Below are 25,240 nucleotides of genomic sequence, written 5' to 3'. Positions count from 1 at the left end.
AGAGTCTTTTAGTCAGAGAAGTGGTCTGATTTATTAATAATGATCAACAAATAGAAAACTGATCTCTGGTCAAGGAACTAGGGATGGATCAAGGTATAAAAATGAAATCCAAGGCAGCATGGCTTCTAAAAGGCCCAGTTTCTTCCAGCAATCAATGTTTGCCACAGCCCATCTATTCCACAAAACACTACAGTCTAACAGTTTAATTATGCACTTCCAAAACAAACAGTGTTATATACTTGTCTCCATGCGACAAAGCCCGAAATTCTGGTTCGATAGCCAGTCATTAAGGAATACACTGTCTGCTGAAGGGACATATTCATTGCAGGTGCACTTACACTGCAATTAGTATTTTCAAACGTGAAGTAAGAGGCTGATGTTCATAATTAAGTACTCAGTGATGATATGCTGAGTGCACACTGATGACTCTCAGGGGCACTAATAGATGGCATTTTACTTAGAAGCATTTGCGAGCTGACAAAGCAATGAGAATAATGTAGGGACTATGCATCCACAGATAGGCTCCCTTCCAAGACGGAATGTACTCGGATACTTAATCCATGTCTTTAAAAGACAAACCACTCATCTGATCTTTCTCTTTCATGGCTGACTGTTACCTGGTGAGGCTGAGTACAGGAAACCCCAGTGGAAGGTCTATGGTCCTTGTCCTCACCCAGTTGTGAGTTTATTCCAACTGTAAGCAAAGCAGTCGATGTTGAAAGCTTCATTTTCCCTGCTGGTTGAGAGAACGTCCCCTACAAAACAGACCAACAGACGAGACGTCTCAGTAATACATTGTGATTAAGAGAATCATACCTCGGGAAGACGCAAATACCTGGCGATGATGCATTAACCCAGCAATTTCATTGAGACTTTATTCAACTTGGTCTAAATGAGCTGTACCATTTAGCAGAGTTATGGTCAATAGCATGAATTTTAACATTATTATTTAATGTTAAATGAAATGGACCGCTCAGTCGATCAGACATAGTAATCTTGGATGTAAGATTCACACACTAGCTGTCCATTCAACACTGAACGATTTATCAGAATTAAACATTAAAATCCATAATCCATCTTGATCAAAATTAACACTGATTTTCCAGGAGATTATGACCCTCACTATGACCCAAAAGGAAGTTTTTTTTTAAATGTTAATTCTACCATTGCTGACCTGCAACCAGAATAGCAAGGCAAAGGCTAGCTAACCAGTGTTAGCACATTGACAATGGTGCATGCTTTGCTTGATAAAAGCTGCCTCATATTCAGTGTTCATACTGAATAGTCATGAATAGATAAAAAAAAAAAAAAAGAATGATTTTTTTAAATTCTAATATTACCATAATCAAGCATGAGTAATGGTGCAAAGTAGAGGGGAAAAAAAGCTACAGTACGCTGTCTCTCTGTGCTCCAATCCAGTGACTAAGCCTTATCATTTACTTAACATTAATTGGGGATGAGATTGCCTGAGAGCTCTTTAATTATATGTTTAATATGCCTGAATTATATTAAAAAACAGCTCTCTGGGTGATTAATATTAAATATAGGCACCAGTTCGCTCTGTTTGAGTGTGTTGCCTGTTATTGTCCCTCCTTTCAAATTGCATGAGCACATGTGGAGGTCTTCTATAATTGAAACGCCTTTTTTGGCAAGTGCAGATTTGAAAGACAAAGTGCTAGCATGTACACAGAGACTGTGACTGACATGGTGAAGTGACAGTGAGTTCTTCTTTATTAATAATAATGAGTTTCTGCACATTAAAATATTAATAAAATGTTGGTGTATTCATTGCTGCCATATTCTGAAATGTTCACAGTGTTAGCAAAGGAAAGTAAGTGTAAGGCATAAATCATTCAGATGGATGGACAGGTGAAAATTCACGAGCACACAAATGGGATTTAAATTGATGCCACGTAATACTTTGTGACGTAAGCCTAGCGTACGTCGTAGCGCTAACAAACACAGGAGACGAAATGACAGCGATCTGGACTTATTTCACGATTATTTCGTGATAGCAATCAAAACAAAGCAGACTGAATACTGTGCACTGAGAAAATATCTAAATGAGCTACTACAGCATCTTTATCCAAATACAATACATAGGAAACTGTTAAAACATCTTGTGGTGTTTAAACAGTGTGTTTAATAGCAGTATCAGTGTGCGTGGTCATTAACATGAAGGAAGGATGCCAGGAATTGCACGCACACAAAGGTCTACCTGAGCATGGAGCAGTGAAGCGAGTGTGCAATGAAACAGTTGCATGTAAGAGCACTTCAATTCAGCGAGCACTGAGCACTGAGCCACTTACACTTCCTCTCCCCTCACCGTTTTATCCTGATGGATCCAGAGTCTATCCCAGGAACGCTGAGCAAAAGGAGCGACTACGCCAGATTCTCCGATTTTTAGGATTGTTTTAAGCAAAGCACTTTCTCCTAAAATCTTAGAGATAAGTCATTTACAAGGTTAATATATTTTAAAACCGAGTGTTCCCTATATGATATTTTTTTATTCATGGGGACAAAAAAAACAAATGCAGGTCATAATAATACCAAGGGGAAACATGACTATAGACATAGTTATATCCAACAAAAACACAATTTCTATAGACTGACAAATAGTGTTTTTTTTTTTTTGTTTTTTTTTTTTTTAAGATATTCTTTAAAAGTGGCAACAATTTCATTACATACTATAAGCTTTCCTGAGATAATACTAATGTCTCTCAAAAGTTACCATATTAAGAGTATGAAGGTAAATAATTGGTTGAGTGGACCATTTGAATAATTGTGTTTGTTTTTTTTTTTTTAGAAAAGATATGAATAATTTCTGGAGTTTATTGTTTTGCTACCAACATATTTGCCACAAGCACTATTTAATTCAGTCTCCCCACCAATATCCATACAACCTTTGTCTTTTTCACTTGTCTATGAATTCTACTCGGGATTGATGCACCACACACAAATATTAATGTATTCCAGGAGGTGCTGGGCCTGTGTCATCCAGATAAACACTCTAATATGAGCTGATGACAGCCACTCAGAGGACAAGGAGCCCGTCAGTATTTGGGTGTAAGCGAGTGCATATGTGAAATTGCATCTCTCAAAATGTGTCACATAGCTGTGTGCTCTAATGGCTGTCTGAAAATGGAGATGGCTCTTAGGGTGCAATAGCAGGCAGGCTATCCGTAAATGGCCCTGTCAGCCCGGCACACAGAGATCATTCACATCTTTGCTTATTCCCATTATCTGCAGGACAACGCAGCAAGCCCCATGCGCCCCGATCACAAGGGCTGCAGGTGTTTACCGCAATGTCGCATCATCATTTCTTCTGTTAAAAAGAAAAATGGCTCTCATCTCCTGTTTCATCAAGTGGTGCTAATATGCATTTTACAGACATGCTAAAAATAAAGTTCTAAACCTTTGAGAATACCCTGGCTTTCTGCATCAGCTACTTAAAATATGGTCTTCAATTAGGTCACAATAATAGAGACACAATTCATCTTGGGACCACTTTATCCTGGTCAGGGTCGTAGTAGATCGAGAGACTATTGCAGGAATAACGGGCGTGAGACAGGAATATATGCCGCGTTGGGGATACCAGTCCATCACAGAGCTCTACGCGTACAGTCGTTCACACTGGCATAGTTTTCCAAATATGTTTTGATTTAGTATAGATGGCCAATGATGTATTTACTCCGTCCCTGATACGAGTGCCACTTTAAAAGCCAGCTGTTTGAAAGCAAGACAACCAGCAGATGCAAGCTCTTAACAAGCTCAAACAGTTCATTTACACCAGGATGTACAGTAGAACTGGTAATAATAAAATGTCAGGTGAGTGTGTATAACATGGCTGTGTCTACAAGGTACCCCATCACCACTGCTCTAGACTGGACTAAAAAACTCACACAAATAGTCTATACTGTTTATTTTAAAGCCTAAAATTAAATTAGTAGGTTTTTTTTTAACTATAATAATGTGTGATTTTAACTTGTATGCAGAAAAAAAAGCATTTACAAGCATCAATTCAGTTATTTAATATGAAACACGAGTTCAGTTACTATTGGGCTTTCAATGACTCCCAAAACCATTTGTGCCTTTTATATTAGCCAATTACTGTACAAGATAATTACTAAATGGAGATGTATTTGCATAGGAAACTGTGACAGCCTTCATATTCAAAGGCACTTCTGGAAGGGGGGGATTATTATAAGAGACTGCATTTAACCAGATCACTTTAGCGTTCTGAAAGATTTCTCAATTGATTTCATTGTATCAGATTTCATTGTATCGGTCTCATGGGACTGCAGAGGTTCCATTTTATTTCCTTGCATTTGTCAGTTCTTACATTCTTCTCAGCTGGCACAGTATAGCAACATTCCGGATAAAGAGCAAACTAATAATTCAGTGTGTGTGTGTGTGTGTGTTTGCTTGGGCTTACTAAAACCCTACTGCATCTCTATAAACATGTGATTCCTCAAAGCTGTCACATGCTGGTAATGAGAAGGCAGGCAGATTTTATAAAGAACTTTACTAAATCACGATTCCCTTACCTTCCAGGTCTCAGGAGCCTTTGTGACTCCAGGTTAGATGCCGTGGCAAATTGAAATGTCGAGCAAACGCAACAACGCAATTTACCAATTCAAATAATAGGACGATTTTCCAAAAGGCTGCTGGGCCTGCTTTAACGTATCGTAGAGAAAGCACTGGATAGATGCCGCTGAACAATTATCTGTCTTCGAAGTCATTAAATTGTCTTAGACATCTGCCGTTAAAATCTCCGTCACATTAGAGGTATCTCTGAGCCTAAATCATGAAATGAACACCCCTAAAAAGACTAAAAATATGTACTTATTTAATATTATAACAATATAAGGGTTCTAGCTTCCCAAAAGCCCCCTACTTGAAACCTTTTCTGATATGAAAACCTTCTGTTGTAGGGTTTTACATAGAGCATTGAAGAAATATAAATGCAGGACATAGCGAAGAAACAATCAAAATTGTTTTAAGGATATTTTAAAGTTCATTAAACGCTTCAAAAACAAGTAAGGACAAAGGCGTTCTGTGTTTGAGCTGTACTGTGCAAACTACGTGAACTAGTTTCATTATTCCTAAGCTCTGTTCCCTTTTTTCTTTTAGATAGAAAGAAAAGAATTGGCCACCATCTCGGTCGAAAACGAGAGGCCCTTGTGGTGTAAAAATTGAACGCACCTCCACTTGTCATCTTTCTCACTCCCTGTAGACTGATTAAGGAATTCTTCTCTCAAACACTGTCTCAGTCTTCTTTCTTGGTCTTTATTTTCCATCCCTCTTCACTCCTGGGGCATGGTGCTTCAGGAAAGACAGAAAATGTAACAGTACATCAATTAGACCGATAGATTGTAATGCAGGTTCATGCAAGTATGCCACAATTACACAAATGAGGCATCTGCATAAGAGCTGTGAAAGCAGGACACTCTTCCATCTTTCCTCGCAAGCTCCTATTTTTAACTTGATTAGTCGCATAGTCAAGATTCTACAGAAAAGGCTACAGGAGAGTTTCCTTACTCTCGGTTTAATTGGCACACAAAGGAATTGTGTTATTCGTCCTGTCCTGTTAACAAGCATGTCATGGAAGCAGACAGCTATATTACATGCAAGGAGATATTGAAAGGACAGAACAGTGCCAGATCGATACGAGGGAACTGAAGCATGCTAGCATGGGCTTCCCCTCACACCCATCCTCTGTCCTATAGCACACAAGTAGTCAATATCAGGCACAATAAAGGGCTTGAGCAAGGGATTAGCACGATGAATATAAAATCTTTGTAAACGAATCATGGACCTCCAGTTAATGTTGAAACAAGAACCAGGACCTGCTGAATCATGGAAAGGAAAAGCGTTTCTAAGGAGATGACACAGAAGGAGCTCTTTTGCCCAGGCAGAGAGAGAAGCAATGGTTGTGTAATTGCATATCACAGTTCCCTTTGCAGCCCTTTGTAAATGATGTTTATGGTTTGTGGCACTGGCAGCGCCTCGATCGGATTGACCTGTGGGTGGACGAATGTGCATGGGGTGAGACCTTATTTGCTTTGTGCTGGAATTGTTTACTCCCACTCTTTGCCCCTATTACACGAACACCAGTTGCCCAATCGATCACTCAATTACTGCAGATCACAGGTCACCTGGGGCTAATTATTAAAGAACACACCAAACCTAAATTTTCTTTCCTCTGTTTAATATCACGGCAGTCGCTAGCATTGCACACGCAACACCCCACCTTCACCTTCCGTGATTGACACATTCATCCTATCAGCACCTCCAGTCATGGCTTGTTTAAAAATACAACAGCCAGAGACTCTGCACTTATAAAGCCTAGCATGCGTGTTTGCATTTGTGCCCTTCCTTGCATTCTAGCAGTTTATTTCTTATAATGCACAGTCACTCCTTGCCTTGTGCTTATCCTTGAGTTTCTGTAAGTCACTATATTAGAAATTGCATCAACACCCATCACACTGTTTATATTAGTGCCTAGTTTTATACCAGGTAGCGCACACGTCAGCACAGCTTACGCAAATTACAATTCGGTGATGCGTGTTGCTTGTTTGCTAACTGAGAAGAATTCATTTACTACTTTTACCCATCCTTGAATATTATCTGCGATTGAAATATCTCCTAAGAGTTGCTTAGCTGGTAGCACAACTCTGACTACAGTTAGCAATATTCTTACTCGTCTAAGGGATAATATTTATTTAGAACATATTCTGTGTTATGCGGACGTCTTCGGGAATTAGAAAATAAACTGTATTATGTCGCAATTGTGTCATTGGAACATATTTTACGCATATTGTGCCAATGTTGAATAGCATGTGCGTATTATCTGGGAGTGGGTTAGTCTGATCCAGATCACTTGTTCAATCTAGACGTCTTGATCTGAGACTTCCCAGTCACAGAAAGCTCTGCCTGCAGCATTCAGGGCTGTAAAGGAGATTTTGAACATGGATTATCTTGGAATAAATTCTGCTCGTGCTACTACTTCAGAACCTTTAGCAATGCAGCAACAACTCCACGGGTAACATCAACCAGCAGCTGACCGCTTTACGGGTCATAAATCCACTCAGCATAGGAGAAGTGATTGTGAATCTCCCTGTTGTTCTTCTGATGCTTATATCTCAGCCAGGAAAAAAAATATGACCATATTTTTTTGCAGTGTTCTTTGTACTTAACCCATAACCCATGTTTCCCTAATGATTCTACTAAAACCCTCCAGAAACCCAATCTTCACTCATAGCCTTTGTCTGGACGATGGGGGTTCGGGCCATATACTATAAGTATCCACTGTGAAGCCAGGCCAAAATCTATTGTTTCCAAGGACCTATATTTTGGAATAGTAACTCTGGTCATTTCACAAGAATTACAATCCTGGAGCAGTGGGCAGCTTTATTGATCACCATCTGGTCTGAGTCTGTAACACAGCAGTGCAACTTTGCCGTCCCCTAGGTTCTATAGTTCTTCCACCTCTACAGAATCCATTGTGGGGGGAAAAAAACCTTGAGAATTCCAACAATGTATTATTATCTAATTGAGTCTACTGTAGGAAAAGTTCCTCTGGTGCCAGACCCAGTAGAGCAACTGTATGGAGCAAAGGTGTTACACCAAACCTGAAAAAATGTCCTCCAGTATCAATGGGCAGCATGAAGGTTCATGGTCTCTCGACAAGCCCATAGTGCTGCCCATCCCCCCCTTTTTTAATTATAACGATATAATAGGAACTGTATAACAAAACACTACAATTTGAGGTGATCATAAACTGCTATATTCTGAACCACAGTTTACTAAAGAAGCAAAAGATGGCCAATAGAACAGCCCAGTTCTGGTGTGAGTGCAAATGTGCCTCAAAATATATTTCAAGTAACGTTTACTGATTCAAGATCACAAGTATATACCATTAGCAAGCAGGCATTCTTTAAATAGTAGCTAATGTTTGGACACTTGGAACGAACTAGTTAGGTAATCTACAGACTTTACATACCTCAAATTGGATTGTTTTGGTGGTGATTATGTTTTTTTCTACACTGTCTGATAGGTTACATAATAATATAAATATCTATGGAGCATAGTCATATAAACTATATGATCAGTGCAAGATCCATGTCAAAACCTCAGTACCATGATGGACTCAGTTGAGTTGGTTATGTAATAGACACATCCATCCATCAATACCTCCATCCATTCATCATTTAATTGCTTCCTCCCCCCATCCATCCATCCATCCATCCAATCTCTTCATCTATCCATCCATCCAAAGCCAGCTATCCATCCAATAAACCAGTTATTAAATGAATACACCCACCCATCCATTCATCCATCAATTAATCCCTTAAGTCCTTCATCCATCCATTAATTACTCACTCCATCCATCCAGCCATCCATCCAATAAAACAATCATAAAATGAATCCACCCTTCCATCCATTCAGCCATTAATGAACCTCTTCATCCATCCATCCATCTCTCTCTCCATCAATTATCCTTCCATTCATCCATCCATCCAGCCACCCAACCATCCAATAAATCAATCATTAAATAAACACAACCCATGAACCTAACCATCCATCCACTGAGAAATTCTCTAACACAGACAGCAAGAGTGTGTTCATATATGTCTCCATTGCCTCAGACCTCAGACACTTTTGGACCATACTTAATGTCTTTGTTAAAATATTGCATAAGGATCAATAATACTTAACTCATTTCCTTTTAAGATTGAACCCCTTCTAATGTTACTGTCTAGAGGGCTTAATGCATGGTTCTTCCTCCTTCCAAGCTACAAGTTATCAAATTAGGGGTGGAACTATGAAAAAATGATGGTATATTACCTTAAGAAGCAAGATCACAATTTTGTGCATCATACTACAGTGCATCATAGTATCCTACTTCAACCACATATTTCTAGACAGGACTATATATTCAGTGTCGCAAAGCAAGAATTGATTTTAGCCTTTAGTAATTTATTAAATCAATGTAGAAATAGCTCTTGGTATAATTTCAGATTGCCACAATCGCAGCACGCAGTCATTCCCAAACATCACAGTCCTAGTTTGGAGGACCATCTGACCTTTGAAGTATCTTGCTAAGCCCTTTTATGCATTCCACACCACTGAAGTACCTTTTTTCTGACTTCTTAGCCTGGAACCAAACGTGGTGACAGTCACCCATTCTTCCGCTGTGAAGAGGATGATGTGGCCAACACCCTTTTCTGAGCGTGCTCTGTAAGGAACAGTGCGTTTGATGAAGAGCATGCATATTTCATACATGTCAGCTCTCATTTGGGGGAAGATTAAAGAAGGAGAAGGGCAGAAGCAGAAGAATGCCAAGGAAGTTAGAGGTCAATGATAAGGGGATAAATTATAAACGTCTAGCCATTAAAAAAGGCTCTAGATAGATCTTGCTCTCCATTCCTCCTCTAGTTTCCTCAGATGTTTCTTTCTGCTATCATTCTAATCATGCAAGTATTGTAATAATATAATGTGTTATCATTTTTTCTTTCTCTTTTTTTTTGAGGGTCTGCTTAACTTCCACAGACATTTCTATCCAGGAATAATCAGGAGCTGTCATTAGCTCATCATATGATTTTTGTCTCTCTTTATCTACCTCCTTTTCTTGCTGTCATCTTTCTCCTCAGTAATTATTATTATTATTATTATTATTATTAGACAATATTATTTACTTCATACTCCTGCTGAAATGCTCAGCTCGCCCGAGGACAGCCTGTAACCACACAGCAATCAAAGCAACACACATACTCTCCTCCAGAGTTTCAGACAGAGAGACAGATGAAGAAAAAAAGACCTTAGGGGTGAAATTCTGGGTTTTCTCTGATTTACTTAATGCTTCTCATCAACTAACAATGTGCTCAAGCTATTAAACTGTTATAGTTGCCTGCCACAAAGCCATCTTTGTGATGCTAATGCAGAAGTGTGACACTTTGTGAACTGGACTGCTTTCTATACTCAAGGTGTTTCTGATCATGCAAAGACGCTGCAACAGTGTTTTTTTTTTTTTTTTTTTTTTTTTTTTACGAGCATGACGCTGCTGTAGAAAGACCTTGCTTAAAAACAGCAATAGTACCTGGATGAGCTTTAGGAATCAAGTCAAGGGATCTGACGTCAGTGTGTGTGTGTGAACCTGTTGTGAATATTATGTACAAAAAGGAATGGGCAAAGAAGGAATTAAGATTTTAGAGAAACAGGAAGTTGATCAGGAATTATTTCACAGCAGTTGTCTGACCTTATGGTTCTGATTCTAATTATTGTAACCATAAACCATATCTACTATAACTATACATATTTAGGTGGGGTAAGAGTGGCTTGTTGGCATAAATAGCAATGTTTTCTTTAAAAATTAATGCAGTGTGTAATGGATTAAGTAAGTAAAATAGCATATTAGAACAAGTGCATTAATATAAACATTAATGTGATTTGCCATCCAGTCGTCACTACGGTCCGATCTGCAGTTATAGAAAATTAATCAACACCTTCAAAGCCACCCCATAGAAGTTCCACTCGCTAATGCACTTAAGGTCTGACACTCGAGAACTGGCTAACGCCTGTCACACACGATGTGTCAAAAAGCCCGGAGTGTGTGAGTAATTCTGAAAGAACAGACAGAGGGCAGATCAGATCAGTAGACAATGAGGATTGTGCGCGTGTGTGTTTGAGAGACATTTCGCGGTGATATGAATTAAAGATGACAGTGAGCTCTCTATGAGGATTCCAGGGCAGGCTTGATTCCGAGGAGAGTGAAAGAGTGAAAAGCCTGCTGTCACTCATCCTACCATCGCTGCACTAGTCTGATATGCCTGTGCTCTCACACCGAATTTGTTCAATTCCTTCTCACACCTAGCACTGAGACACACTTTTTTCTTTCTGTCGTCTTTTTTTTTTTTTTAACAAGATCTCCATCTGTCCCTTTCTTTTTTGCTCTCTATCTGACACAGCACTGTCTGCTATCTGACCTTTCTTCTGAATGTCTCCATCACTGTGTACAAGTCAGAAATTCAGTGTCTGCTGTTTGTGTCTATATGTGTGCGTCTGTTCTATTGTGTAATGGGCCAAGTAATCTTTCACTTATCTATTGGTACCTTGCCGAGTCCCTCCAGCTGTGCAGGCAAACAGTCAACATCTGGAAACTAATGCATGCACACACACACAAAATAAATTAGATGCAAGAAAAAGTTAAGTAACAAAACCATTTATTAGTATACACACAGACAGAGTCCTCCAGCCAGAAATCTCTATCCAGTGGCATTCAGTTTTATTTATAAAGCGCTTTCAACAATAGACATTGTCACAAAGCAGCTTTACAGAAATCTGCTAGATTTAGATTTCTAATGAGCAAGCAAGAGGTGACAGTGGCGAAGAGAAATTACGAGGTGTTTTGGGGACGGGCAATTTTGGGGATGGGCAAATCCACAACAGCGGAAAGTGTGAGACATGAAAATGAACCAGTTTTGTGCATGGAAGAAGCTAGAAAAAGTTAGTGGACCAATAAGGTGTTTAATAAAATGGCGGGTGAGAGCACGCAGTGCACAAAACCCCAGCATCACTTCTGTGCTCGACACAAAACTAAACCTATTCATGTATCATGTCATGGACACTGACAACAATGACTTCCTCCAGAAAATTCGGAAAGCATGGTGTTCCTAAAATAAAAAGAAAAATAATAATAGTAAAATTTAATTTTAAAAAGATGATGCCATGGAAGATGTTGCTGCTATTGAAAGCATGGATGTGCTGACCTATAAAACATCCACTGCCAAGACACAGTTCCTTTGTTCCTCCGTTATCATTCTACTAATAAAGCAGTAGTTGAAATCATACGGAGATCTCCCAGGATGATCTCGAGACAGCTCCCCTTTTTAATGACGCTTCACTAATCTCCAACAGATGAGACAAAAAAACTTCAAATTCATGCCTGTCACAAGTAAAATAAACGATCTGTCAAATAAATTGTGGTAGTGAGGCTACATATATGAATACACATACATATATACATATATGAGACATATATAAACACATTCTTAATGTCTGTGTTAGAGAATTTCTCAGTGGATTGATTTATTGGATGGTTGGTTGGATGGATGGATGGATGGATGAAGAGGTTAATTAATGGCTGAATGGATGGAAGGGTGGATTCATTCAAGATGTGTTAACACAGCCATTAAATTCACAGGCTTCGAAGAGCCGTGATTGGTCACTCGTCGCTCCTCATCCGCCAATGCAGGGGTTATTTATTGTATAAGCTGACTGGCTGAATGAAAGCAGGAAGTGAGATAGAAATGGAAAGAACACCCAAGACACCTCTTAGCAGTGCAAAATAGTAAAGGAAGGAAGTTGTAAAGAAAAAAATAATCAAATGTATTACTCATAGTAATTAATGTTGTTGGCTGTCTATAGGAGCCAAAATTCTATTGGATTAGAACAAGTTAAAATCAGCTAGCTAGCTACAATACTGGCAACAATAATTGTGCTATAATGTGTCAAACCTGAACATGGTACCTCTGAAGTATGATGGTGTGAGATGTGCTATTTATTTTTTTAAACATCATGTTTTGCTCACTGTAAATTATCTGGCTGTGCTGGGACCTTACCAGTTTCAGCCAATTTTTTTTTTCTCCGAACAGACTGAAATGGGGGTGGAAAGAACAGGAATTGAGGATTGTCTATTTAAAAAAAATAATAAAATGACTGACAGGAGACCCACATAAACACAAACAAGCATTGCAGCCCATAACAGGGTTTCTCAGCCAAATAATACACATTTTCTGAGACCATGGCTTTAACCATTCTTTATAATTCATGTTCTACATAATTTCCTGCTAATTTGTACAAGTGAGAATTTTTTTTCTACTATTTGGGGAAAATGGAAATCCATGTAAATTTTGATTTGCTATTCACGTATATAGTTTATGAGTTTTCTGAAGTTGCGATGTCATAGGTTTGCTATGATGCTTATTTGGAACATCTATTCTGACACCTTGTCTGGACTATATGGTAAATACCTGGATTAAAGCAAAAAGTAGGTCACTTGAATTAGTTGAAACCTAAAGATTCATTGGGAAACCTTCTTCACTTGGTTAGTATTGCATTACCAGCACTCACACTTAAATAATATTAAAGATAGCTTTAAGAATTGAAAACTTGTCATTTTCTATACCTTTCTTTGACTATGAAAGAATATCCACATTCTTTCTTCACACATAATAGCTGGATTTCAGAGTACTACCAATTCTTTTGAATAAGAGAGAGATTAATATATGGCCTACATTTCTGTCATTTCAAAACTAAGTCGGTACTTCCAGTACTTGGAAGGTCATTTATAGAGCGAATTTTATCCATCTGGAAAGAGAGAACAGGATTGGAAAATGGTTTTCGCAGTTCAGTTGGCTTGCTGTTTAAAACTGTGCATGTGTGCCCTGTAAAAATTTAATTGTAACATTGCTGTTAGGGTTTATAGCTATGGCTGTGCAACTGCACGGAGATACAATACAATTAGCACGGCATCTTTTCCTCCTCTTCCGTCCACACACGCCTTCACCATGCCCCCATCCCCTTGCCAATACTAGAATCCCTCACTGTCCTGACTCTCACCTAGGGGACCTATAAAGCCAGCTGTGAAGGATCACACCAGCTGTGAGGAAAAGCAGTGACCTGAAACAAGCTCCTACATGTGACAGTAACCCTTAAATCAGAAGAAACATTTTATTTATAGAGATGGCTCTCTCCAGAGGTTACTGTTATAAGGGGAAAAAAATGGATTGAGGTCTGTAGGTAATATGTCTTTGTCAAGTCTGATAATCAGTGGAACTAACCTAGATGGCAAAAGCAGTAGTTCTCAGAGAGGATGTGAGCTGAATTTGGAAGTGATGTTCTCCTTGGTGGGAGGTCCTCTGAAACTCATTTGACCATGTCTTGTCCTGTGGAGCAATCTGATCTCATGCAAAATTCATAGGAATTTTGACAAGCAAGCAGGATTTAGCTGGCTTTTAGACAAATTAAGTTTTAAGGAAGAGCTATGAGCACTTGCTCCGCCTCTAACCTTAACCACTCATAGCTTTCTATACGAGTTGACAAACCTGGACTTCTAAAATTACAACGGCGACAAGATGTTATGCAGAAACAAGATCTTTCTCTTTTGAAAGGTGACTTTAATTAATATCAGTAGCTCATTTGTAGTTCATTAGTAGTAGCAGTAGCTGGTAATGGACTCTTTGACACACTGCATGTATTTAACAAATACCTATATTTCAACATTGTTGAATAATGGACTCTGATTGGTCAGAAAGTGTTGATTAATTTTCTAGAACAGCAAAGCTTGGGCATTGGTGCCAGCCTTAATGTCCTTGTACTAATGCATTACTGTTTCTATAGTAACAACTCCTTCACAGGGACTTGAAGCCTAATAACAAATGCATAATAGTTGTAATATGTGATATGTTGATGCTTTCTGTAGGCATTTATATGGCATTGAAGTGTAACTGGTTTGTAAAAGTCAGGAAGTTTCGACAGATGATTTTTCACTTTTGGATTTCTTTGCAACATGACATGTTGTCTTATTAAATTGAAAGGAGAGAAAAAAGAGGCTGGTGAAGGAACGACTGTTTGTAGCTGTCATGACAGGAAGTGACTTGTCTTGCAGATGTTCCACAAAGTTAAATGTAATGGTTAGTAAGTATGACATTTCATTCATTAATAAATGAATAATTGTAATTGTTGGGGTATAGGAGGTATAAAGCATGCTGTTATTAAAAATAAGATCATGGCAGTAACTATATATATATATTTTTTAATTCTAATAGCATATGGCTTGTTTTATTCCTTACTTGGCAACATGCTATTACTACATACTATTTTGGAATGAGTATCTTAGGAAACAGAACTAAGACTGTTGTTAAAGCATGTTGCATGCAAACACTGGAAAGAAAAGACTTCATTCAACTTTAGCAAAGAAACACTCTTCCTATCTCACTCCATCTAATTTTTTTTGTTTAGTTGTATCAGAAGGAACACTAGCAGTTCGTCTACCTGTCAGCTGTGGTTAACGCCTGGAAAAGGTGCTTTAGGGTGACGGGGAACGAGTGAAAGGCTGTTGCTCTAATTGCAAACAGGTAAAGAGTCAATATAGAGAGCCGATTGAAAATGGCATTGGAATAGGAAGAAGACACAGCCGGCTGCACAGACGAGATGGATGTCAGACATAACAGTTAAGCATCCGGCAAGGTACAGGAGCCAATTCTACTTTCCTTAATGGAGTTAGGAACCATGTAATGTGTCACTCTGTATTTTTTGTTTTATTTTTATTTTAAGTAAGGAATAAAACATGTCAGGGTATGCTATCATAGGAAAATAGTCAACAACAAGGTATTGTGATAATCTGCTCCCAAAAGAGCAGATTAATATAAATCTGTCTTTTGAATTACTGCTGGAACAACTGCCAGAGCTGGTGCTATTGAAAACTAATCAACACCTTCTGACCAATCGGATTTCAGAATTCAACAATGCTGTGATACAAGATGAAAAGTAACAAATCTCTCTTTCAAACTAATTAATAAAGTTAATTGATTTGAAGTATCATTTTCAGCTCATAGGAAGGGGAAAAAACATATGACTAGTACTAATAGGCTTGTATTATATGTAATATCTAAGCATACAGTTATTGATAACTATGAAATTGGTATATACTCAAACAGGTGTATCATACTTGTAATAGTCACAAGTAGCTAACATGTAGACTTAGTTGTTTTATTTTTTCTGATTTGGGTGATTTCCTATTTGTCTTTACATATTTTTGACAATGTTAGTCTATGTAAGACCTACCATTCTCAAGCTAACTGGTGTCATGGACTATATAAGGAGTAAAGGGCTTGGGGTGTGCTGTTATAGGAAAATAATCAATGACAGGGTGGTGTAGGGTGGCCCATCGCAAAACAGACAAACTGTTACAACCCCAAAGTTTATTATTTACTTGCAACAGAATATCTGGTTTTGTTCCTCTCACACCAAGTCAGTTTGCCAGTTTATTATTCTTTTAATAAAGTACAACACATTAGATTTTACCCATTTATAGTTACATTTAATGTCATGGAACTTCCACGAAATAAGTTAGTTCCTGTTATTGCTTACATTATAGCAGCTATAAACAGTCATTCCTTTGTCTGAAACCTAAAAGTTATAGCTTTACCTCTGACTGTAACAGAGCACTGACACTGGAGACTCCTTCCAACAATGCTAAATAAAATTCTTCTTACAGAAAAATGTCACCACATCAACACTTACACATTTTTAATCCTTTTGTTGTTGTTGTTGTTGTTGTTGTTGTTGTGGTTGAGCATACACCGTGCAAGTCCCTGCGTAAGTCGTTACTATAGAAATGAGAACATGTTAGAACGAGTGCATTAATATAAAGCTTGAAGTAGGAAGTACTGTGAGCTGTGGTTACAGAAAATGAATCAACACATTCTGACAAATCGGAATTGAGCATTCAACATCACTGAGGGATAATTAGTTTAATATTAACTGATATTACCTGAGATTAGGTGTTTAAATTAGAACATTGCCTTCACTGCTGGATATTTCTCTGTGTTAGCACACTGAATTCAGCTGAAGTTGAATGGGATGGAGATCTGCTTGTTTAAACAATATCATGAAGCTAATATTTACATGCTATACAGTGAATACCAAAAGGGGGAAATGAAACACTTATTGAGAGGAATTATGGTTACACATTTTGTCAGATCTCAGTAAAACAACAAAAACGCTACAGGGTATAATTCACATAATAAGTCAAAGCCAAGGCCTCTCACCATATCTCCCTCAGTCACTGTGCTATTTCAGGAAGGAAAATTAACATTTACTCAAGTAGCAAATGCAGAACAGTAAATAATCGGATAGTCAGCAGAGTGGTCATGAAAACCTTTTAAGATTTGCTCTCCACTGTGAAACTGATGAATATTGAGGTTGACATTACGGAATGGATTACAATTTCAGCCCAATCAAAAACAAAATGGGCTGCAATGAGCGTTGACCTCGGCTAAATTGGCCACCACTGATCTCATCATTGTTCCAAATCCTCATTGGCCTCCCCTACTGTTAGGGTTTTAATGATGGCTCTAATGGTCAGAAAATTAAAGGCAAGTGAATTGGGGTTACAAGGATGTCTGCGATTTTAACACCGGGTTAACAAACCTTCTGGTTTTAATCTAGGGCTTAATAAGGAGCTCACTCACTCAATCTACTTATGTTTCTATGCAATCGTGTCAAGTTTTATTTTTCCAGAAAAAGAAATTCAGCAAATCAACAACTTTTACAAGTTTTAGACCACAACAAGTTTTAAACCTGTAAATCCAACCCACCAAACTGTCAAAAGCATGCAAGTATCATATATATATATATATTATATTATTATGTATAAAAAAATCTATATTAGTAAAACTAGTAAACACAACTGCTGCAACAAACTTTCAAAAAATCTTTTCTGCAAGTTAATTTATATTTAATGAACTTAAAAACTAGGAGGGAAAATACTAATTGTGCAAAATACAAAAATGCAAAAGTTTGGAAACCCTTCCAGTTCCAAAGTCTCAGAACTTAATTAACTTTTAGGCCTTAAGCGACTCATTAATGCTCGTTAGGTAGGTCAGTAAGAGTCATTAGGAATAACAATTCAAAAGTCTATAAAAACACTATTAAAAATAATCAAATATATCAAAGTTTACAATTTACCACTGTCTGAAGTGTCATTAAGAAATGACAGTTAAGGGGAACTGTGGAGGTCAAGGGAAGAACAATAGCTAGAACTACCTGTATGCTGGGCAGAAAGGCAAAGAAAACTCCCCATATGACTCTAAGGACCTGCAGAAGGTTTAACTGGCACAGGAGTGGCAGTGCACTGTTCTACTGTGCAGCACTGCTTGCACAAACATGATCTGCATGGAAGAGTCATCAGATGGAAGTCCTCATCACAAATGTCAACATCTGAAATAAGCAAAACTATATCGAGATAAGACAGAGGTATTTTGGAATAAGTGCCATGGACTGATGAAGAAAAAAAAAACCTCTTTGGCCACAATCACCAAAGGTATGTTTGGTGAAAAAAAGCATTTGATGAAAAGAACTTTTCAATGGATTCCAGCAAATTCTGAATAAATATAATAGTAAATATCAGCAAATTCTGGATGCAAATATGACACAGTCAGTCAAGAAACTGAAGCTGAAAACGTACCTCAAAATGTAGTTCATCATGAACTACTTTAGGAAACACAAGCTGGAGCTTTTGGAATGGCCCTCACAGTCCCTTGACTTGAAAATCATTGAAACTATGTACAGTAGGTAGATCCAAGAATATCCATAAATGCTGATCAGTCATAAATTACTAAATGCTTTCATGGCACAGCTGATTTAGTGATGCCCACAAAACTTCATAAACGCTCACAAAACTGAACTACAAAATGACATCAAAATGGTGGGGGGAAAAAAACATACCTCTAACATGCTGTATATAAAAAGTAAGGTGCTAAACATTATAACCTTTTTTTTTTTTTTTTTTTTTTTTTGAAAAAGAATGGAATATTATAATAGATATAAGGAATGTGTTCCAAATATAGCATTTTTGTTTATAACCTTGCATTTTTTTATATTATGTGTTTTGGGTTTTATTTATTTATGTATTTTAATTATTTCTTTACTTTTGTATGTAAAATGATACTCATTTTGTTGCAAAAACTAAATGGTTTTTCATGAAAACTACATTCCATGTGAAAATGCTCCTGTGAATGATTTACAAATGAATTAATGTGCATCCTTTGTGATAAAAGTGGCCTATCTAGAGAGAGAATAGTCACAGTGCTGTGCCATGTAGAGTAAATATACCACTTGAATCTCCTCCTTGGTCCTAAAGTCCTGCTGATCATATTCGTAGCTAACTTCCTCTTTCTTTTTGTCTCTTTAGATCGTTCTGTCTCTTACTCTGTACTTTCCCTTTACAGCATTTTTTTTTCCATTTTCTGTCTTTTGCTGCATCACGAAACATTTTGCTTGTCCATCTCTCTATACTGGCAGATTTTTCTCAGTGAGTGCTGAAATATACAGGAAGACCATCTGCAAGAATTGAAAAAAATCTATATTTGAATCAACATGACAATTAAAATCCCTCTCCAACACATGGACAGGCTCTTGATTGTTCATTAAAACAAAGTAACTGAAAGGCACTGCTGCTTCTTTCTCTACTCTTATGATGGAAGATAATTAGATGAGATGAACATGAGTTGATCGAGCGATGAATTAAACCAAGTCTAGACAGAGCTGCTGATGGCCGTGATGCTGAGAGGTCATCAAGTTTTTAATGTCTCCAGTAACAATTGCTGGCCCTGGTGTCCGTGATATCGGGAATCTCTTGCAATTAACACAATGCTTGGCAGATGGGCTGCCTCACTGATTTAGTTCTGATAGCGGATGTGAGAGGAAAGTCTCTTGACATGTTCACTCAATATCAATTCTATGGTAACAAACAGCTTTTCACCCCAAAGCTCTACTCACTGTCTCTCTTAATCTCTTTTTATCTGCACTGTGACTTTAGTATAGAGTGTCTCAACTTACACAATGAATTGCATCACTGATGCTCCACATCAATGGATTAAAAACATCTAACGTGTAAGGTGTAAGGAGATGTTTATTTTTGGAAGGAGTCTCCAATGTCAGGGCTTTGTAACACTCAGAGGTAAAGCTCTAAGTTTTCCGACAAAGGAAGTGTTCCAGTTTTCAGTAGCATGACAAGATGCTCCGTTTTTGGCTTATTAACGTCACATGGTAGAAAGAAAAGAGACTGGAGGGGGAATGATCCCTTTTTTTTTAGCTGCTATAAGTGATAACAGCAACTAACCTTTTTTTGTGTGTGTGTGTTCATGCCACAGTAACTATAACTATAACGTGCCATAAATAACTATAAACAAAAAGTACAACGTATAATTTTTAAATGAATGTGAAGTTGTAATTGTTGGAAAATGTCTGTAGTATAAAAGGAGTAAAGCACATGCTTGAACATGTTAATATTGGAGAAAAAAAAGAATAGAAATGTTCAGTGAACTGAGAAATGTTAAATAATAATAATAATAATAATAATAATAATAATAATAATAATAATTACTCATTGGGACAATTCTATTTGAATCTAATCTAATTAGAAAAAAGATTTATAAATATAATTAAGCACTTGTAGCACACCACATGTTTGTGTTTTACAGTTAATACTGGCGCTGTCTAAGTCTTTTATCCATCCATCCATTTTCTGTACCGCTTATCCTACACAGGGTCACGGGGCAGCCTGGAACCCTGGAGTCCCAGGGGACTATGGGCACAAGGCGGGGGACACCCTGGACAGGGTGCCAGCCCATCGCGCACACATTCACACACCCTTTCACTCACTTCGTACAATTTAGAGATGGACTGAGGGAGGAAATCTCCAAAGCAGGGGGAGAACATGCAACTCCACGCACACAGGGAGGAGGCGGGAATCGAACCCTCAACCCTGGCTATAGGCAAACGTGCTAACCACGCTTTATCTATAACCTTAATAGGTTTGCCCTCTGAGTGCACCTGCTGTTAATAAAGCTCTCATTTAGAGTCCCATTAGGATCAGAGAGCAACCAGTTAATAAGTTCCACAGAGGTTTAAGTTTCCTTATTTAATCACTATACTATACCATTTCGTTTGGGCAATAATAGTGATTAAACTGTAATAAAACATAGGAAACTATAGGTGTACAAAAACATTTGTTTGACAGGGTGTGGGGAACTGAGGTGTTGTGCTGTACCGTGCTGAGCCGGCCGTGTAACAGGGTGTAAAGCTCAATGACCTGCTTTATGTCATGTGTGCACAATTGCCTGTGAACTCCCGCTGACCTGCAAAGTTTCCCCTGAATGAAGCCACATCAGTGAACAACTGATACAGTAACATTAACATACATCCTGTACAATTTCATAACCGTAGTGCAGGGTCTAGGCCGTAATAAACATTCCAACTATCAAGCTGACAAATATATTGGAACATAAATATCATATAGTTGAATTATATACACATCACCTTTACAGTTGCTGTGGGTAAGAATTGCATTTAAAGACATAGAACTCGAAATGAAGGGCTACAGTTTTGAGACTAAAAAGAAAAAAAATCAGACCGCTCAATACAAATCTCAAAAATTTAAATCTTAGAAATACAGATTTTATGTAAATTAGACTAAAGTTGATGCATCCAGGACCCCCAGAGAAAAATACACGCTTTCAGACTGGTCAAACAAATAGCTGCATGTGGTCAAGTCTGATTTTAAACAGTTATGTTATTCATCAATTTCACATTTGGCATAAAAACAGAAAAGATCACTGACATAATATAGAGAACCTTGTACTAAACATTGCACTAGATGAGGACTCAGGATGGGAGATTTATTTTTTTTTAATAAATAAAGCTTTATTACACCTGTCTTTAGTTAAATCTGACCAAATTAATAAACATCTAGCTATACATTTAGGAGTTCACATAATTACCTGCAGATGAAGTTGAAAAAAAATGGTTCAATTTTCTACTCTTTTGTCTTAAACAGCTTTTCCAATGACAACAAACACAAACCTCTATTTCAGTTTTCATTCTGGATATTGAATGACCGTGGTCTGCTGAATGCTTTTCTCTGATTGGCTCAGTGTTACAACACCTGCATAAATTAGGGTGTGTCCTGCAAATTCCACACATATTACTGCAAACCGGGGGCGTGCCTTATGCATACGACCTGGACATAATGGACTAGTGGGCGGGACTTTGTGTCCACACAGCTGAAGCTGAAGCACTCAAATCGTTTGTATGTCATTCCAGGTGCTGGAAACTACCGTCTAAGTAATTTTAATGAAAAAGGGCCATTGTGAACATATACTACACAGACAACTGTTCACATAAATACACAATTTAAAATTTCAGTCCATTTTACACCAGACAATAGGCAACACATGCATATGTTAATCAAGGTACAAAATTATCATGCTATATTGTCTATAATCAAAACAGCACATATGTTATATACCTATAAGCTTAGCAGTAACAATACACTGATTCTTATGGCATAAATCACAGAAGGATGCACTGTTTGTCTTTATTATACCAATATTTGGTTTTATTTCTTAGGCTACCCATGTCACATATCATACATGCCACGTATGGCATCCAAAGCAAAATGGGTTCAACAAATTGTGTTCAAGTACAAGGAGGAGTGCAAACAAAACAAAACAAAACAAAACAATGGAACTCACCACTGAGTGATGCTGATCAGCCATTCCTAATTATCTCCACTATTTTTCTTTGAATCTTATCTTTCACATTCTCAGCACAGACGTCCTGTACATGTATAGCTGAATGTAAAATGTGGGATTGCGAATCAAAGCTAGCTAATGGCTAGGCTTGTAGTGATCTCTCAGCTTTCCAAGAGCTTGGAGTGATCATTTTTAATTCCTAAATACCTGGTGCTTGAAAGGCCTTGAATACCAACATAAAAGTCAAAGAGCTGAAAATGGTGACCAAACAATAAAGTAGCGCCGCCTACAGGCCGGGATGAAAGGTGTTAAATACTACACCACTTTTTTTTGTATAATACTACTATACTTGCAAACATTAGCTACCTGTTAAAACATGAAATCTATGTTTTAAATTTCACATTTGCATGTAAACTCTTCTTCATTTTTATTTATTTACTTATTTAGCTTATATATCTTTAATTTTTTCTTGGGTGTGCACAAAATAATCTAGTTTATCAAACCTTCCATACGAACCTGCACATTGTTTCTACTTTATAAATCACAATCTTCTTCAAAATGTGTGCAAGTGAATCAGCCACTTCTCCTGCCTGGTTACCGCCCACAAATATCCATAGTCAATATTAAAATGTGGATTTTCCCATTCATTATTCAGGGAGTTGTAAAATGGCAACAACGCCAGAAAAAAAGCAAAAAAGCAAAAAAAAAAAAAAAAAAAAAAAAAAAAAGGACGTTTGATGAATGCGAAGTGGAAGTGTTTGTGTTGGAGATTGAAGCAAGGAAAACTGTTATTTGGTGGCTTCAGTAGTGGCATCACAAAGTTTCCTGAGTGGCAGTATGTAGCTGCAGCAGAGAATAATCTTAGCACCACATGCTATACCGTAGCAGAGATTTTAAAAGACCCTAGATTATTATTACATATTATTGTTTTAATAATACAAACACTGTAGCCGACAGTAATTGAATGGACATAACAGTCTGCGGTGCCCCACATGCCTCAGGCGGTGTCTCTGTGCCCCGCATGCCTCAGGCGGTGTCTCTGATGCTCCGCATGCCTCTAGCAGTGTCTCTGATGCCCCACACACTTCCAGCAGTGTCTCCGGTGCCCCACACGCCTCTGGCAGCGTCTCTGATGCTTCACACACCTCTGACAGCGTCTCTGATGCCCCACACGCCTCTGGCAGCGTCTCTGATGCCCCACACGCCTCTGGCAGCGTCTCTGATGCTTCACACACCTCTGGCAGCGTCTCTGATGCCCCACACACCTCTGGCAGCGTCTCTGATGCCCCACACACCTCTGGCAGCGTCTCTGATGCCCCACATGTCTCTGGCAGCGTCTCTGATGCCCCACACACTTCCAGCAGCGTCTCTGATGGCCCACATGCCTCTGGCAGCGTCTCTGATGCCCCACACGCCTCTGGCAGCGTCTCTGATGCCCCACACGCCTCTGGCAGCGTCTCTGATGCCCCACATGCCTCCGGTAGCGTCTCTGATGCCCCACACGCCTCTGGCAGCGTCTCTGATGCCCCACATGCCTCCGGTAGCGTCTCCGGTGTCCCACACGCCTCTGGCAGCGTCTCTGATGCCCCACACGCCTCTGGCAGCGTCTCTGATGCCCCACACGCCTCTGGCAGCGTCTCTGGTGTCCCACACGCCTCTGGCAGCGTCTCTGATGCCCCACACGCCTCTGGCAGCGTCTCTGATACCCCACATACTTCCAGCAGCGTCTCTGATGCCCCACACGCCTCCGGTAGCGTCTCTGGTGCCCCACACGCCTCTGGCAGCGTCTCTGATGCCCCACATGCCTCTGGCAGCGTCTCTGATGCCCCACATGCCTCCGGTAGCGTCTCTGATGCCCCACATACTTCCAGCAGTGTCTCTGATGCCCCACACGCCTCCGGTAGCGTCTCTGGTGCCCCACACGCCTCCGGCAGCGTCTCTGATGCCCCACACGCCTCTGACAGCGTCTCTGATGCCCCACACGCCTCTGGCAGCGTCTCTGATGCCCCACACGCCTCTGGCAGCGTCTCTGGTGTCCCACACGCCTCTGGCAGCGTCTCTGATGCCCCACACGCCTCTGGCAGCGTCTCTGATGCCCCACACGCCTCTGGCAGCGTCTCTGATGCCCCACATACTTCCAGCAGTGTCTCTGATGCCCCACACGCCTCCGGTAGTGTCTCTGATGCCCCACATGCCTCTGGCAGCGTCTCTGATGCCCCACACGCCTCTGGCAGCGTCTCTGATGCCCCACATGCCTCCGGTAGCGTCTCCAGTGTCCCACATGCCTCCGGTAGCGTCTCCGGTGTCCCACATGCCTCCAATAGTGTCTCTGGTGCCCCAAACTTCAACTGTCATAACGCTAGATTTCTGTTCTTGGCTGAATAACAGAAGCAGAACCCGATGCTGTCTTTTGCTGTTGTATCCATTCCACTTCAAGGTTTGACGTGTTGTGCATCCTGAGATACTTTTCTGCTCACCACAGTTGTAAAGAGTGTTTTTTTGAGTTACTGCAGCCTTTCTCTCGGCTTGAACAAGTCTGACCATTCTCCGCTGACCTGTCTCATAGAATTGTGGATATGTTTTGATTTGTCTTTTAAGTCATAAATGAGAAACAACCAAGTTTCGCAAATCTTTCATTAAATTTGTGTGTAACTGAAATAATTAAGCTATTTAACCTTGACAGCATATTCAGTGTATAACACTGAAGTAACTTGTTGCCCATAAAGCGATTTATTATTTAATGCCAATCAATTGAGTTTCGCATTACTGCGTCTCCTTATACATAAATTTACACAAACACAGGAGTGATTCGTAGGATACGAAAAATTTTCTGAACTTTTGGGATTTTCATGATACCACTTTTTTCTTTGTGAATGCTCTTGCAAACAATTTACCAATATATTTGTTCATATACAGTT

General features: G+C 39.0%; 1 long non-coding RNA gene across 1 annotated transcript; it reads right to left on the bottom strand.

Moving 5' to 3' along the window:
• LOC113542173 (uncharacterized) lies at window positions 1–22,525 on the bottom strand. Its single transcript, XR_003404270.3, has 3 exons — window positions 22,323–22,525; window positions 5,206–5,325; window positions 1–755 (listed from the first exon to the last, which is right to left on the bottom strand). It is a non-coding gene; the product is annotated as an uncharacterized LOC113542173 (long non-coding RNA).
• Window positions 22,526–25,240: the final 2,715 nt, after the last annotated feature.

The sequence above is a fragment of the Pangasianodon hypophthalmus genome, chromosome 3, assembly GCF_027358585.1.
Source record: "Pangasianodon hypophthalmus isolate fPanHyp1 chromosome 3, fPanHyp1.pri, whole genome shotgun sequence".
In the NCBI taxonomy this organism is placed as follows: domain Eukaryota; kingdom Metazoa; phylum Chordata; class Actinopteri; order Siluriformes; family Pangasiidae; genus Pangasianodon; species Pangasianodon hypophthalmus.
This window is presented reverse-complemented; position numbering and strand designations above follow the sequence as displayed.